The sequence below is a fragment of the Anomaloglossus baeobatrachus genome, chromosome 1 (genome assembly GCF_048569485.1).
Source record: "Anomaloglossus baeobatrachus isolate aAnoBae1 chromosome 1, aAnoBae1.hap1, whole genome shotgun sequence".
Lineage (NCBI taxonomy): Eukaryota > Metazoa > Chordata > Amphibia > Anura > Aromobatidae > Anomaloglossus > Anomaloglossus baeobatrachus.
Window position 1 is genome coordinate 55,842,111 of NC_134353.1, and position 15,919 is coordinate 55,858,029.

General features: G+C 50.8%; 1 long non-coding RNA gene across 1 annotated transcript in view; it reads right to left on the minus strand.

The window, feature by feature from the left end:
- Positions 1–15,696, minus strand: part of LOC142279423 (uncharacterized) — a 30,269-nt gene extending 14,573 nt beyond the window's left edge. The window contains exon 1 of the long non-coding RNA XR_012742096.1: positions 15,608–15,696. This is a non-coding gene — a long non-coding RNA (uncharacterized LOC142279423). The remainder of the gene's footprint in view (positions 1–15,607) is intronic.
- Between the last annotated feature and the right edge of the window lie 223 nt (positions 15,697–15,919).

Sequence of the window (15,919 nt, forward strand, 5' to 3'; positions counted from 1 at the left end):
TTGTTAATGCATAAATAATATATTAACACTTCTGTTTATATAAGGAAATAAAGAAGCACAAGCTTCAAAAAATGAATAGTAGATACCAGCCCAGTACATCCCAATAACCACACCCCCTACAGATCATATAAAGGGAGACGGCGCACTGAGGAGAGGTATCAGAAGTGCGAAAAAGCTTCTATCAATCCATGTGTGCAATGACAACGTTTCCACTCCACAGAGCCTTTGTCAAGCAATTCATATTTTACAGCGGGCATCTATAGAAAAATATAAGTATTAGCATAACCTCATGAAGCGGCATCCGATGTTTGTAATCAGAGGCCGTACATGGGACTGTCTGTATATATATATATTAGTGTTGAGCGAGCACTACGATGGTCGGGTGTTTGGTTCTCGTAACGAGCAGTCAGACACTTGGTCTGCTCAACTTGGGTTATACATAGTTGGGAAAATAATATATATGTATAGTGGGGAAAATAATTATTTGATAAGGTGTCGACTTTGAAACTTTTCCCACCTAGAAAGGATGGAGAGATCTGTAATTTTAATAAGGCTTTAATACAACAGGAAAACAGAACTTAATAGTGTGACGCCCTGGAGAATCCAGGTAGTCACAGTTAGGCCCCTGCATAACATCTTCCCACACTTAGGTGACATACAGCCGATCTAAAACTCTGGTCACCCCCCCTTAGGGAAAGATAGACACACCAGTGGGCGTGACCAGGCGGTTGGTGCACGCCCACCCAGGAGTTTAGACAGCCCAGGGCAAGAAAGCAAACAGTTTTGTGTTAGAGTTCAAGTTGAGAGGAGGTGTGCTGGGGCTGTGTGCGGCTCCATCACAGGAGGTCAAGTTGAACAGTGCCAGGGTAGAAGCCCTGGTACTTCTGGCTAGGTGGCAAATGGTGGTCTCCATCAGCAGGAGATGGGAAGACGGCTCGGTGGAACCTAGGTGGACCGGGACAGGGTAGTGGCCCGCCGGTACCGACCAGGGGAACTCACCCGGAAACCGTAGCACAAGGGGGGTACTCAAACCCTGAAGCCGGAAACCAGAAACGACTGGACTGGTTAATTAACCGATTGAGGCCAGGACTAGAGGTCCTGTCCCACCCAAAGTCCCTCATAGAAGACAACAGCCCACCGATTAGGGATAAGAGGTCACTGCCAGGGCCCATAGATCCCACGGGCCAGCGTCTGTGGAGGAGGCAGACAGTGGTCTCGTCTGCAGGAGCCGGTAAGACGGCGAGGTGGAACCGTGGTGTACCGGGGCAGGGTGGTGTCCCGCCGGTACCGACCCGGAAACCGGAGCACAAGGGGGGGTACTCAGACCCTGAAGCTAGGTGCAGAAACTACTGGGGACTAGTTAATTAACTGATTGAGGCCAGGACTTTAGGTCCTGTCCCACCCAAAGTCCCGAAAGAAGACAACAGCCCACCGAGCGGGATAGAAGGCCACCGCCAAGGCTCAGAGATCCCATGGGCCAGCGTCTGCGGGCAAGGGCTCGCTAGGCCGTCACAAGCCAGGAGGGGACTCCTGGAGTTTCAAGCTCAGGTAGTCCAACGTTCACAAAGGTGCGGGAGAAAGACAGAGACTACCAGCCGGGTGGGGGACCAGAACGCAGCCGGCTGCGGGCACCGACCACCATCCTTTCGGTTTACCAGAGACTTGTGTGTTTCCTTTAATAGTGAGTACACCAGCACCCTGCGGTCGTCCATCTCCCTGCACCAGCATCCACCAGGTCCCGGGGCCACCATCCCTACCAACGGAGGGGTTAACCACTTGCTGCACAACATCTCCCACAACAGTATAATATGAAAGTAATAAAATATGTTTTATTACTTACATACTCCCTATGTAAATAGCATAGGTCTCTAGTCTCATGGGCGTTGCATCGCCCTGTGGGCGTCTACATGCTTTCCATGATATCACGCTCCTGTCGGCTAAATATACAGCTAAATATAAACACCCATTAGCGTTATCCCCATTATTGTGTTGCTTTGACTGTATACACAGGCGGCTCCTTCACATCTATATTGTGCACCATAACTGGGATGTACAATTATAGTCGTTTGCAGTAATGGGGTCTTTGGTGAAAACAAGTTATCACCGATCCACAGGTTGGCTGGTGATAACTTATTGATCGGTGGAACCAGAGCAGTGGAAACCGCACCGATCGGAAGATTGGGGAACTTTTTGCAGCAGCAGGTGGGGTGTGTGACCGCAGCTCCATTCATCCTCTGTGGGGTGGGATGTGTGACCGCAGCTTCATTCTTCCTCTGTGGAGTGGGATGTGTGACCGCAGCTCCATTCTTCCTCTGTGGAGTGGGATGTGTGACCGCAGCTCCATTCTTCCTCTGTGGGGTGGGATGTGTGACCGCAGCTCCATTCTTCCTCTGTGGGGTGGGATGTGTGACCGCAGCTCCATTCTTCCTCTGTGGGGTGGGGTGGGGTGTGTGACCGCAGCTCCATTCTTCCTCTGTGGGGTGGGATGTGTGACCGCAGCTCCATTCATCCTCTGTGGGGTGGGATGTGTGACCGCAGCTCCATTCATCCTCTGTGGGGTGGGATGTGTGTCCGCAGCTCCATTCTTCCTCTGTGGGGTGGGGTGGGATGTGTGACCGCAGCTCCATTCATCCTCTGTGGGGTGGGATGTGTGACCGCAGCTCCATTCATCCTCTGTGGGGTGGGATGTGTGACCGCAACTCCATTCATCCTCTGTGGGGTGGGATGTGTGACCGCAGCTCCATTCTTCCTCTGTGGGGTGGGGTGGGATGTGTGACCGCAGCTCCATTCATCCTCTGTGGGGTGGGATGTGTGCCCGCAACTCCATTCATCCTCTGTGGGGTGGGGTGTGTGACTGCAGCTCCATTCATCCTCTGTGGAGCAGCCAGATAATAACAAGCACAGCGCTCGCAGCCACTGAGGGAATGAATGGATCAGGGGTCGAGTCGGACACGAGCTCCAGTGTAATGGGGGATAAAAGTTGCACGATCGGTGCAGGTCCCAGCAATCGGACCCCACTGATGAATACATTATCACTTATCCTTAGGCCACGTTCATACGTTCAGTATTTGTTAGTATCTTACATCAGAATTTGTAGCCAAAAGCAGGAGTGGGTGATAAATACAGAAGTGGTGCTCAAGTTTCTATTACACTTTTCCTCTGATTTTACTGCTCCTGGTTTTGGCTTCAAATACTGAGGTAAAAAAACGCACTGAATACTCAGTGTGTGCACGTGGCCTTAGTAAAGGTGATTACCTGTTTTCACTGGAGAACCTCTGTAAGTGCATATTTACTGCAGTGTAATAGTCACAGGACAGGGAGGGGTTAAATGATTAAGTATTTTATTTCTATTGGAAATAATCTCCCCCTTATAGAGAGAAAAAGTGACCTCCATACACAACACACTCCACTGTACCAAAACCAATAATACCATATACAAGGGGAAAATACCACCACATAGTGACCAGACCACATATTACCACCAAACAGTGACCAAATACAGCCACATACAAGGGAGAAATACCGCCACACCGTGACCAGACCGCAAAGTGACCGAATAATACCACATACAAGGGAGAAATACCGCCACAACGTGACCAGACAGCAAAGTGACCGAATAATACCACATACAAGGGAGAAATACCGCGTCACTATGACCAGATAACATACTACCAACACATAGTGATCAAAAGCAACCACATACAATCACCACACAATAATTAGACCACATAGTAACCGAATATTACCACATACAAGGGAGAAATACCGCAACACTATAACCACACCACATAATGACCGAATATAACTACATACAAGAGAGTAATACCGCCACACCATAATCAGACCACATAGTGACCGAATACAACCACATACAAGGAAGAAATACTGTGACACTATTACCACACCACATAATGACCAAATAATACCACACACGAGACAAATATCAGTACAACATGACCAGACGACATATTACTACCACACAGGGACATATAATACTACAATAATGATCATGAATAAAACTACAATGCTAATAACACTAATATCATCAGTGCCATAATGCACATAAGCTCTGTATATAGTGTATAGGTAATACAGTGCTCACCAGTGACATTATACACAGGAGCAGGGGCGTAACGACCGCGGTCGCAGAGGTCGCCACTGCGACCGGGCCCGCAGGGTTATAGGGGCCCGGCAGCCGCTCTGCAGAGCTGGCTGCCGGGCCCCTATGTGTAGTGCCGCTATGTAGTGGCCGACAATGCGACCGTCAGGGGGCCGGCCTGTGAGTCAGGGGAGCCCAGTGTCAGTAGAGGGCCCCCTGATCTGGAGAGGCCCACCAGCCATTTCTGAGCTGCAGCAGAGCAGGAGTGCCTCCTGCACAGAAGACGGAATCCATCCTGCAGGACCTGCGATGACGTCATGCCCATGTGACTGTGTGGGAGGAGACACAGGAGGCCGGCAGAAAGCAGGAGATACTGAATCCTGAAGGAGATTTGGACGCATGATGACTGGTAATAAGAAAAGAGGAGACATGAGGGGGAGGGGGGCTGCAGGGTGAGGGGCATATGAGGGCTGCAGACTGACAGAAGCATGTGAAGGGGTGCAGAGTGTTTGAGAGGGGTAAGTTGGGGTACAGGCAGAGTGAGATATGTGGGCAGGGTGTGTGAGATATGGGGGTGTAGTGTGTGTGATATGGGGGTGCAGGCTGAATGGGGAGCAGGGTATGTGGCATATGGGGATGTAGTGTATGTGATCTGGGGGGTGCAGGCTGTATGGGGAGCAGGGTGTGTGAGATATGGGGGTGCAGGTTGTATGGGGAGCAGGGTGTGTGAGATATGGGGGTGCAGGCTGTATGGGGAGCAGGGTGGGTGAGATATGGGGGTGTAGTGTGTGTGAACTGGGGGTTGCAGGTTGTATGGGGTGAAGGGTGTGTGACATGGGGATGTAGTGTGTGTGGTCTGGGGGGTGCAGGCTGTATGGGGAGCAGGGTGTGTGACATATGCGGGCAGAGGCGTAACTACCGCAGTCGCAAGGAGAAGATAGGTACTTGTTTTTTTATTTTGCTGGCTGCATGACACATGGAGGCCCTGGGGGGCTGGCTGCATGACACATGGAGGTCTGGAGGGGCCTGACTGCATGACACATGGAGGTCTGGAGGGGCCTGACTGCATGACACATGGAGGTCTGGAGGGGCCTGACTGCATGACACATGGAGGCCCTGGGGGGCTGGCTGCATGACACATGGAGGCCCTGGGGGGGCCTGGCTGCATGACACATGGAGGCCCTGGGGGGGGGCCTGGCTGCATGACACATGGAGGCCCTGGGGGGGGCTGGCTGCATGACACATGGAGGCCCTGGGGGTGCTGGCTGCATGACAGATGGAGGCCCTGGGGGCGGCTGGCTGCATGATACATGAAGGTCGGTGGGACTGCATAATAAACATGAAGGACACCTTATACATGGACTAGGGGTGCATTATACCTGGAGGAGTATGGGGCTGCATAACACAATATGATGATTTATGGCGCTGCATTATAATACATATAGGACAATGGGGGCTACATTAAAATATATGGAGGACTATGGAGCCTACCTTATAATGGACTATGGGTGTGCGTTATAAAACATGGAGGACTGTGGTGCAGTATAAAATATGGAGAACTATGGGGTGAATTATAATACATGGAGAACTATGGGGGTGCATTATAATATATGACGGGTTATGTGGGAACCATTATATTATACGGAAGGCTATGTGGGGGCCATTATAGTATTTGGAGATCTATGGGAATGTTTTGTGCTGAGGGAAAAAGGCTCTTCTCTCAGCACCCAGCTTTCCCATGCTCAGCTGTACATCTCTCAGCACCCAGCTTTCCCATGCTCAGCTGTACATCTCTCAGCACCCAGCTTTCCCATGCTCAGCTGTACATCTCTCAGCACCCAGCTTTCCCATGCTCAGCTGTACATCTCTCAGCACCCAGCTTTCCCATGCTCAGCTGTACATCTCTCAGCACCCAGCTTTCCCATGCTCAGCTGTACATCTCTCAGCACCCAGCTTTCCCATGCTCAGCTGTACATCTCTCAGCACCCAGCTTTCCCATGCTCTGCTGTACATCTGTCAGCACCCAGCTTTCCCATGCTCAGCTGTACATTTCTCAGCACCCAGCTTTCCCATGCTCTGCTGTACATCTCTCAGCATCCAGGTTTCCCATGCTCTGCTGTACATCTCTCAGCACCCAGCTTTCCATGCTCTGCTGTACATGTCTCAGCACCCAGCTTTCCCATGCTCAGCTGTACATCTCTCAGCACCCAGCTTTCCCAAGCTCAGCTGTACATCTCTCAGCACCCAGATTTCCCATGCCCTGCTGTACATCTCTCAGCACCCAGCTTTCCCATGCTCTGCTGTACATCTCTCAGCACCCAGCTTTCCCATGCTCAGCTGTACATCTCTCAGCACCCAGCTTTCCCATGCTCTGCTGTACATCTCTCAGCACCCAGCTTTCCCATGCTCTGCTGTACATCTCTCAGCACCCAGCTTTCCCATGCTCAGCTGTACATCTCTCAGCACCCAGCTTTCCTATGCTCTGATATGGGAAAGCTGGGTGCTGAGCGAAAGATGTATAGCAGAGCATGGGGAAGCTGGGTGCCAAGGACAAGATGGATATCAGAACATAGGTAAGCTGGGTGCTGATAGAAGGATTTCAGATCATGGGAAATCTAGGTGCTGAGGGTAAGAGCCAAGTGTCAGCGTCATTATCCTGTACCCCGAGTGTCGGTGTCATTATCCCATACTCTAAGTGTCGGTGTACGTGGAGGGGGGCCCCGGTCCAAATTTTGCACCAGGGCCCATCAAACTCTAGTTACGCCACTGCACAGGAGCTCTGTATACAGTGTAGTGTGTGTGTATATTTAACACACTGACTTACCAGTGACGTCTCTAGCTGAGGTTATTCATCTTCGCTTTTTCTCTTCATCCGGTGCTGACCGTCATCACTTCTTCCTGCCATGACGCGACTGCAGAAAATAACAGTCACCTATAGCCGATCACTCCCAGAGCACATTCCTCACTATTTCCCCAATTTCTACACCACGTTAGACTCTTGTTCCCCCAGTGGAGACAGTATCCTCAAAATTAACTTATATTACATCAGTAATAATGTCCCCTAATTTGCCCCTACAGTAATTATGCCCCACGTGCCACCATAAACCAATCATGTATGTCCCTCATTTTGGCCCCATATAGTAATTATGTCCCTCATACTGGCCCCTTTTATTTAATAATGTCTGGGGAAACAACTGGAATGAGAAGGGGTTGTTAATGGCTTCCTGCACAAAATATCCCCCCACACACTGCTCCTCTCCAAAATAGCCCCACAAAGTGCCCCTTTCCAAAATGTCCCCCAAAATTTGCCCTTTATATAATATCTCCCCCATACTAAATCCCTGTATAAATTCCCCCCCTCCTCATTATACTTTGCTGCCTTCCACAATCCTTGATGCCTCATAATGTCCCCCATTGCCCTATAATGTCCCCCACTGCCTTATAATGTCCCCACTGCCTTATAATGTCCCCACTGCCCTATAATGTCCCCACTGCCCTATAATGTCCCCCACTGCCCTATAATGTCCCCCACTGCCTTATAATGTCCCCCTGGCCTATAATGTCCCCCACTGCCCTATAATGTCCCCACTGGCCTATAATGTCTCCCACTGCCCTATAATGTCTCCCACTGCCCTATAATGTTTCCCACTGCCCTATAATGTCCCCACTGCCCTATAATGTCCCCCATTACCCTATAATTTCCCCCACTGCCTTATAATGTTCCCCACTAACTTATAATGTCCCCCACTGCCTTATAATGTCCCCCACTGCCTTATAATGTCCCCACTGCCTTATAATGTCTCCCACTGCCCTATAATGTCCCCACTGCCTTATAATGTCCCCCACTGCCCTATAAAGTCCCCCACTGCCCTATAAAGTCCCCCACTGCCCTATAATGTCCCCCACTGCCCTATAAAGTCCCCCACTGCCCTATAATGTCCCCCACTGCCCTATAATGTCCCCCACTGCCCTATAAAGTCCCCCACTGCCCTATAAAGTCCCCCACTGCCCTATAAAGTCCCCCACTGCCCTATAATGTCCCCCACTTCCTTATAATGTCCCCACTGCCTTATAATGTCCCCCACTGCCTTTTAATGTCCCCCACTGCCCTATAATGTCCCCCCACTGCCTTATAATATCCCCAACTGCCCTATAATGTCCCCCACTGCCTTATAATGTCCCCCACTGCCCTATAATGTCCCCCCACTGCCCTATAATGTCCCCCCACTGCCTTATAATATCCCCGACTGCCCTATAATGTCCCCCACTGCCTTATAATGTCCCCCACTGCCTTATAATGTCCCCCACTGCCCTATAATGTCCCCCACTGCCCTATAATGTACCCCACTGCCCTATAATGTCCCCCACTGCCCTATAAAGTCTCCCACTGCCCTATAAAGTCCCCCACTGCCCTATAATGTCCCCTACTGCCTTATAATGTCCCCCACTGCCTTATAATGTCCCCACTGCCTTATAATGTCCCCCACTGCCTTATAATGTCCCCACTACCTTATAATGTCTCCCACTGCCTTATAATGTCTCCCACTGCCTTATAATGTCTCCCACTGCCCTATAATGTCCCCACTGCCTTATAATATCCCCCACTGCCCTATAATGTCCCCCACTGCCCTATAAAGTCCCCCACTGCCCTATAAAGTCCCCCACTGCCCTATAAAGTCCCCCACTGCCCTATAAAGTCCCCCACTGCCTTATAATGTCCCCCACTGCCTTATAATGTCCCCCCACTGCCTTATAAAGTCTCCCACTGCCCTATAAAGTCCCCCACTGCCCTATAATGTCCCCTACTGCCTTATAATGTCCCCCACTGCCTTATAATGTCCCCACTGCCTTATAATGTCCCCCACTGCCTTATAATGTCCCCACTGCCTTATAATGTCTCCCACTGCCTTATAATGTCTCCCACTGCCTTATAATGTCTCCCACTGCCCTATAATGTCCCCACTGCCTTATAATATCCCCTACTGCCCTATAATGTCCCCCACTGCCCTATAAAGTCCCCGACTGCCCTATAAAGTCCCCCACTGCCCTATAAAGTCCCCCACTGCCCTATAAAGTCCCCCACTGCCCTATAAAGTCCCCCACTGCCTTATAATGTCCCCCACTGCCTTATAATGTCCCCCCACTGCCCTATAATGTCCCTCCACTGCCTTATAATATCCAGCACTTCCCTATAATGTCCCCACTGCCTTATAATATCCCCCACTATGCTCCATAAAGTCCCCCACCGCTTCTTAATGTCCCTTGTAAAATAACACCACCCCTCCCCCACCACAGCCCAAGTAAAATTACTGTATATGTCGTCTTCGGCTCCTGTGGAGCGCTTATGGCGCGGGCGGCGGGGCGCTGCGCTCACCACGCTCGGGTCCGGCGCTGCTGCTGCTGCTGCTAGGTGGCTCGAGCGGTGGGCCGGATCCGGGGACTCGAGCAGCGCTCCTCGCCCATGAGTGAAAGGGAGTAGTTTGGTTTGGGGATTTGGTCCGTGACGCCACCCACGGTTTGTGGTGAGGTTGGGGCACCACCGCTGCTGGTGACGGGGATCCCGGGAGCGATGGCAGGGAGCAGCTGGGATGTTGTTTTCTCCCTCCGTGGGTAGGGGTTGGTTGTCCCGGGGCCCGGTAAGGTGTGACGGGGAGGTACGGTTGGTGAGGTGCAGGGTCGCGGGGGCAGCGCGGTGCCGGATGGCACGGTGGTACTCACTCAGCCAAGAACAGATGCAGAGTCTCCGGTAAAACAAACGGCTGGATGGACGGGTCCCGCAGCCGGCTGCTGTGGTTTCTCCCGGATGGTTGGTGGTGGCTGCCTTTCCCTGCACCTTTTGTGTAACTTCGGTCCCGATGGCTTCCCACCGGTAACCTACTCCCCAGAGTGGATATAAGCCGGAGGAGCCCTTTTGCCCGCAGGCTCTGGCCCTGGGAATTCTATTTGTGGCGGTAGCTGTATTTCCCTGTTGCTGTTGCCTTTAGTCGGGTCTTGGCTGTTTGGAAACCCCTGGGGTTCCGGTCACTAATGGATTTGACCTGTTTAACGGCGACTCCTAGCCTGGTCGGGGTCCCCAGGCCCTGCCGGTTTGTGCTGGCTTCACTTCGCTCCCCGGTTCGGTACCGGCGGGCCACCGCCCGTCCCCGGTCCTACGGTTCCGCGTCGATCTGCCTCTCGTGCAGACGGCCACCACCGTCTGCCAACCTTGCTCTCGGTGCCCGGGCAATGTACCCGGACACGGTCAGTCTGCTCCTCAACTACTACTTCACTCCTCTCCTCACTCCTACCCAGATCTGACTGCCTTCCTTTCCCGCCTCCAGGACTCTGAACTCCTCAGTGGGTGGGGCCAACCGCCTGGCTCCACCCCACCTGGTGTGGACATCAGCCCCTGGAGGGAGGCAACAAGGATTTGTGTCTGGCTGATGTGCCTATCTCGGGGTGTGGGGTGTGTTGTTGCAGTACCTGTGACGACCTGGCTAGTCCAGGGCGCCACACTTACCTGTGCCTGCGCGTCCTCCTCCTCTACAGCCTCGGCCTTGGTGATGATGGCATGTTGGTGCAGGACTGGGGCGTGCTCCTCTGCCTCAGTCCTGTCGCGTCCTCCTCCTCTGCAGCCTCGGCCCCGGTGATGACGTTGCGGTGCGGGGCTGAGCAGCGCTGCTCTGCCTTCTGTCACCGGCCGCACTGTACAAATGTATGCGCGCCTGAAATACGCGCATACATTTGAATAGCGGCGCGGTCTCCAAGTCCTGCACACCTCATTGGTGCAGGCTTGGGGACTCCCGTAGTGCACCGCTAGGACCTTTGGTGAGTCACATGACACACGTGATGTTACTAAAGGTCCTGCAGAACTTGTACGCCCACTGAAGTTTATGATTGAAAGGCTGGGGGCCCTGGATTCCCCGCTACCCCAGTGGGCCAGACCAACCCTGCCGCTGATAATAGATGAGGGCAATCTGGGCATGGGCCCCCCGGAGTCTAAGGCTCCGAACAACTGGCCAGATTGCCCTTATTACTAACTGCCCTGAATGGGCCCCCTTGCGCCTCGGACCCTGGGCGGTAGCCCAGATTGCCCTCATTATAATCCGCCTATGAGCCAGAGCAAAGTGGAATTGTGTCTGATAATGCTGTGCAAAACTGTAACTTGCTAGCAGATATATGCCCGCCTGTATGACGCAAGTCCCAGCTAGGAACAGGCATTTGATGTAGTATGCCGGGGCCTTCAGAGTCAATCCCTTGTCCAAAACAACTGTCGCGGGCGGGGGCCAGACCTCCACGAGGGGCTGCTCGGATCTGGGGCTTCTCCGTGGCTCGAGTGGGAACCGGACCCGAGCTCGAGCAGCGGTAAGCCGTCCACAAGTGAAAAGGGAGAGTTTATTTACAAGGGAGGTTGTCTGTGACGCCACCCATGGTGTGTGGTGAGGTACGGCACCACCGCTGCAGTTATGGAAGGCCCGGGGAGGTGTAATGGCAGCTGGTTGTTAACCCCTCCGTGGGTTGCGATGGATGCCCCGGGGCCCAGTGTCCTTGCGCTGAGGATTAGTGCAGGGGCTGGCGCACCCGGCCAGGCCGGAGATGTTACTCACAATGAGAAGAAGTACACAAGTCCTGTGGTAAACCAAAATGATGGTGGCCGGCCTCCGCAGATGGGTGTATTTGCTTCCTCACCCGGGTATGGTAGTCAAGTTTTTCTCCTCTGCACTGTTTGTGGAAATTGGGACTGCCCGGTGTGTAACGCAGGTTCCCGCTCCCGGTTCTTTGTTTGGGAGCCGTGCCTGTGTGACGCTGACCCGTGGGATCTACAGGCCCTGGCGGTGGCCCTATCCCTCTCTGTGGGTGGTTGTCTACTTTTCGGGACTTAGGTTGGGACAGGAGCTTTAATCCTGCCCTCAATCGGTGAATTAGCTAGGCTGCTGGTTTTGGTCATGGCTTCAGGGTCCGAGTACCCCCTTTCTGTGTGTACGGTTTCCGGTCAGTTCTCCGGTGGCTGCACCGGCGGGCCACTACCCTGTCCTGGTCCACTCTGGATCCCCGCAGCCGTCTTCCCGTCTCGTGCAGACTATGGCAACCGTATGCCACCTAGCCAAGGTACCAGGGCTCCGACCCTGGCACCATTCAACAATAGAACTTTCTCCGCTGGAGCTACACTTAGCTCCAGCCCACACTCCTCTCCACCTTGAACTAGACTGACCTTAGACTGCTTGTTTTCCTGCCCTCGGCTGTCTAGACCCCTAGGTGGGCGTTCCCTAACCGCCTGGTCCCGCCCACTGGTGTGCCTGTCTTGCCCTGAGGGGGGGTGACTAGGGTTTCAGGTCGGCTGATGTAACCCTTTGGGGGCTTAAATGTGCGTGTACCTGGTTCTCCAGGGTGCTACACTACCACCCTAATTTTTTAGCATACTCACTCACTTAGCGAATGTAGCAGAGTGCAGCAGTTTTAGAAGACTGTAGCACTGGACTAGATAGGAGGCACTTCTGGGACAGATGGTGGAACCCAAAAAGATCACAGGAATCTAACTACCTTAATACTCAGACAGCATTCCACCACCTGAGCTGGCCTAAAAGGCCTTAAAGATTGATAAAAGAGGCCCATAAGTTCACTAGAGTACGTCTGATGCACACAGGGCAAAAGGAGTTGGGTGGAAGATGTAGAGTCAGGCACTGGAGCGAAAATAGCTCTGACATTTTTCACCTTAAGGCTATGTGCGCACGTTGCGTACTAGCCCTGCAGAATTTTCTGCAGCGATCTGAAGAGCACATGTGCGCTTCAAATCGCTGCAGAAAATGTCCGTAGAAAAAACAAAAAAAAGCCGATTCCATGCGCTCTGCCTGCAGCTCCTCCCATAGACAGAGCAGGAGCTGCCGGCAAAGCGCACGGAAGAAGTGACATGTCACTTCTTGAACGCAGCGCTTCGGGCAGCAGCCGAAGCGCTGCGCTCCAAGACGCCACGTGCGCACGGCCCCTGCACAATCTCTATAGACTGTGCAGGGGACGCAGGACGCATGCAGTTACACTGCGCTACAAAGCGCAGCGTAACTGTATGTATTTACGCAACGTGCGCACATAGCCTAACATTAGCTTTATCAAGAGATTCAGGACCAAAAGTGAGAGAATGAGACAACATTGGTAACTGGGGTTTTTATAACTTTTGAAGTCTCTCCCAGGACAGCTGGTCTCCAAACACCGATATGCCTCCATTACTACTTATTTACATGTGTATAATCCAATGAGATGTAACAATTGTTCTAAAAACCTGACTTACCGACACTCTTTCACCATTGCCTCTTGTCCCCCTGATGAAGCTGAAGTGGTTGGGGAAACATGTCAGAAGTAATCCAATTTCACTGATTTTAGTGTCTAATGAACACTAAAATTATGTGCATATAGCATCTTTTTCAGGCAGATTCTGCATAAAAAAAGAACTTGAAAAAAACCATTGGAAAATCTGTACAGCAATGTCAAAATAAATTGCTGTGCATACAATGGATATAAAAAGTGTACACACCTTATGTAAAAAAAAAAAATCATAAAAACAAGGGTTCACTCACTTTAGTGTTTAAATCAGATATGAGTGTGATACAAGAATCTCGGACCAATGTTAAACAATGATACAGGTCAGATCTGCATTTTTTTTCTCATGCTGGTTCGGCATGACTGAAAAATCGTAGCATGCTGCCATTGGCAGCGTATACCAGTTCATGCTCACCCATATAAGTCTATGGGTTCGTGTGAAGCATCGGATGACAGCCGAGTGCAGTCTGATATACGCAAAGACAGACAATGAAGAAGATGGAGAAATTAAACTCTCCATCTTCTCCTCACCTGTGATCCGATTCTCACATGCGAAAGGATCAGAGCACAGTGAGTGACACTCAGCTCACACTCACAGCAGAGCTCATCCGATTCTCTTCCATTGGATGGTATACGCTTGTGTAACCTCAACCTAAGAATCATTTCAGAACTTTTTGCAGAATAGAAAGATAGAAGAGATATGTATCCTGCAGCTATATAATGTCCTGCCCACCTACATATTATACACTTGCACCCTTTAGTGCCTTTCATGTGGCACTAAAGGCCTTTTAGCCTGGTTTAAACTAGTAAATAAATAAGAAAAACTATGTGTGGTCCCTCTAATTTTGATAACCAGCAAAGGTAAAGCAGACAACTGTGGACTGATATTATCAGGCTGGGAAGCTCCATGGATATTTGGCCCTTCCAAGCCTAAAAATATCAGCCGCCCCAGAACTGGCACATCACAAAAAGATGTGCCTTGGCTCTTCCTGATTGCCCTGGTGCGGTGACAATCAGGGTAATGATTTTTTGGGTTGATGTCAGCTGTGTAGTGTCAGCTGGCATTGAGCCCAGGGGTTAGTAATGTAAAAGCATCTATCAGACACTTCCATTACTAACCCAGTAATTGAAAAGCAAAAAACACACACAAAAATATTTTATTTAAGAAAACACTCCCAATTTCTCCCTCTCTTCCTTATTAAAAAAATAAAATCTGATATATTTGACTTGTGGGGTAGGATGGCAAGATGGAATCCTTTTCTTACAAAAAAACATCCAAGCCCAGCTATGTTTTGCCAAAACCTACATTAAAGGCCACTTTACACGCAATGACATCGCTAACGAAATGTCGTTGGGGTCACGGAATTCGTCGTTCCTGCTGCAGCACACATCGCTATGTGTGACACCGCAGGAACGAGGAACATCACCGTCCCTGCGGCCGCCGTCAATGAGGAAGGAAGGAGGTGGGCGGGATGTTACGGCCGCCCATCTCAACTCCTCTGCTTCTATTGGGCAGCCGCTTAGTGACGCCGCTGTGACGCCACACGGACCACCCCCTTAGAAAGGAGGCGGTTCGCCGGCAACAGCGACTTCGCTAGGCAGGTAAGTACGTGTGACAGCAGTTAGCGATGTTGTGCGCCATGGGCAGCGATTTGCCCATGACGCACAACCGACGGGCGCGGGTACGCTCGCTAGCGATATCGCTGCGTGCAAAGTGCCCTAAAGTGTGCCAAAAACATGTGGGAAAGCAATCCCCAAAAGAACACCATACCCACAGTGAGGCATGGTGGAAACATTATTATCCTTTGGGCTGTTTTTCGTCAGCTAGAATTGGGGCTTTAGTCAACATGGAGGAATTATGAACAATGCAAAATATTAGTAAATTTTCAAAAAATATCTTTGTCTCTCTGGTAAAAAGTTGAAGAAGAAGAGGAATTTCACCTTACAGCATGACAGTGCCCATAAGCGTAACTCAAAATCAACAAAAAAAATGGCTTCAGCAGAAAAAGTTCACAGTTTTGTAATGGCAAAGCCTAGACCTGCACCACATGGAAAATCTATGGTAAACACAGAAGATGCCCTCACAATCTCAGGCCTCATTCACACGTCCGTATTGAAACACATCCATGAAAAAACAGTACCGGTATCATCAGTGTTTTGCATCAGTTCTTGCATCTGCACATATTATGCTCCTATGAATTTATCTTGCCCTTTTACCTTCCTACAGATAGCATATTTCATTACTCAGCCTTTATGTTGCGGATATGACTCTCCCGTCTGTATAGTTCTGGAGCAGAGGTGTCCCCGGCAGGTGTAGATATAATCCATGTGACATTTATGTTTTCCTTATCGCTTTTTCTATGCAAAACATTCCCTTATCTCACACTGAAGGTGTGAAATGTGACCTCACACATGTTACATTGCACAATGTCATTCCCATAAGTAACCTTATATCGGAAGCTCACAATATATTGCTTCTCCATGTTCACATGTGGTGTAAATATTGTGGATTTTTCTGCACCAAGTGTT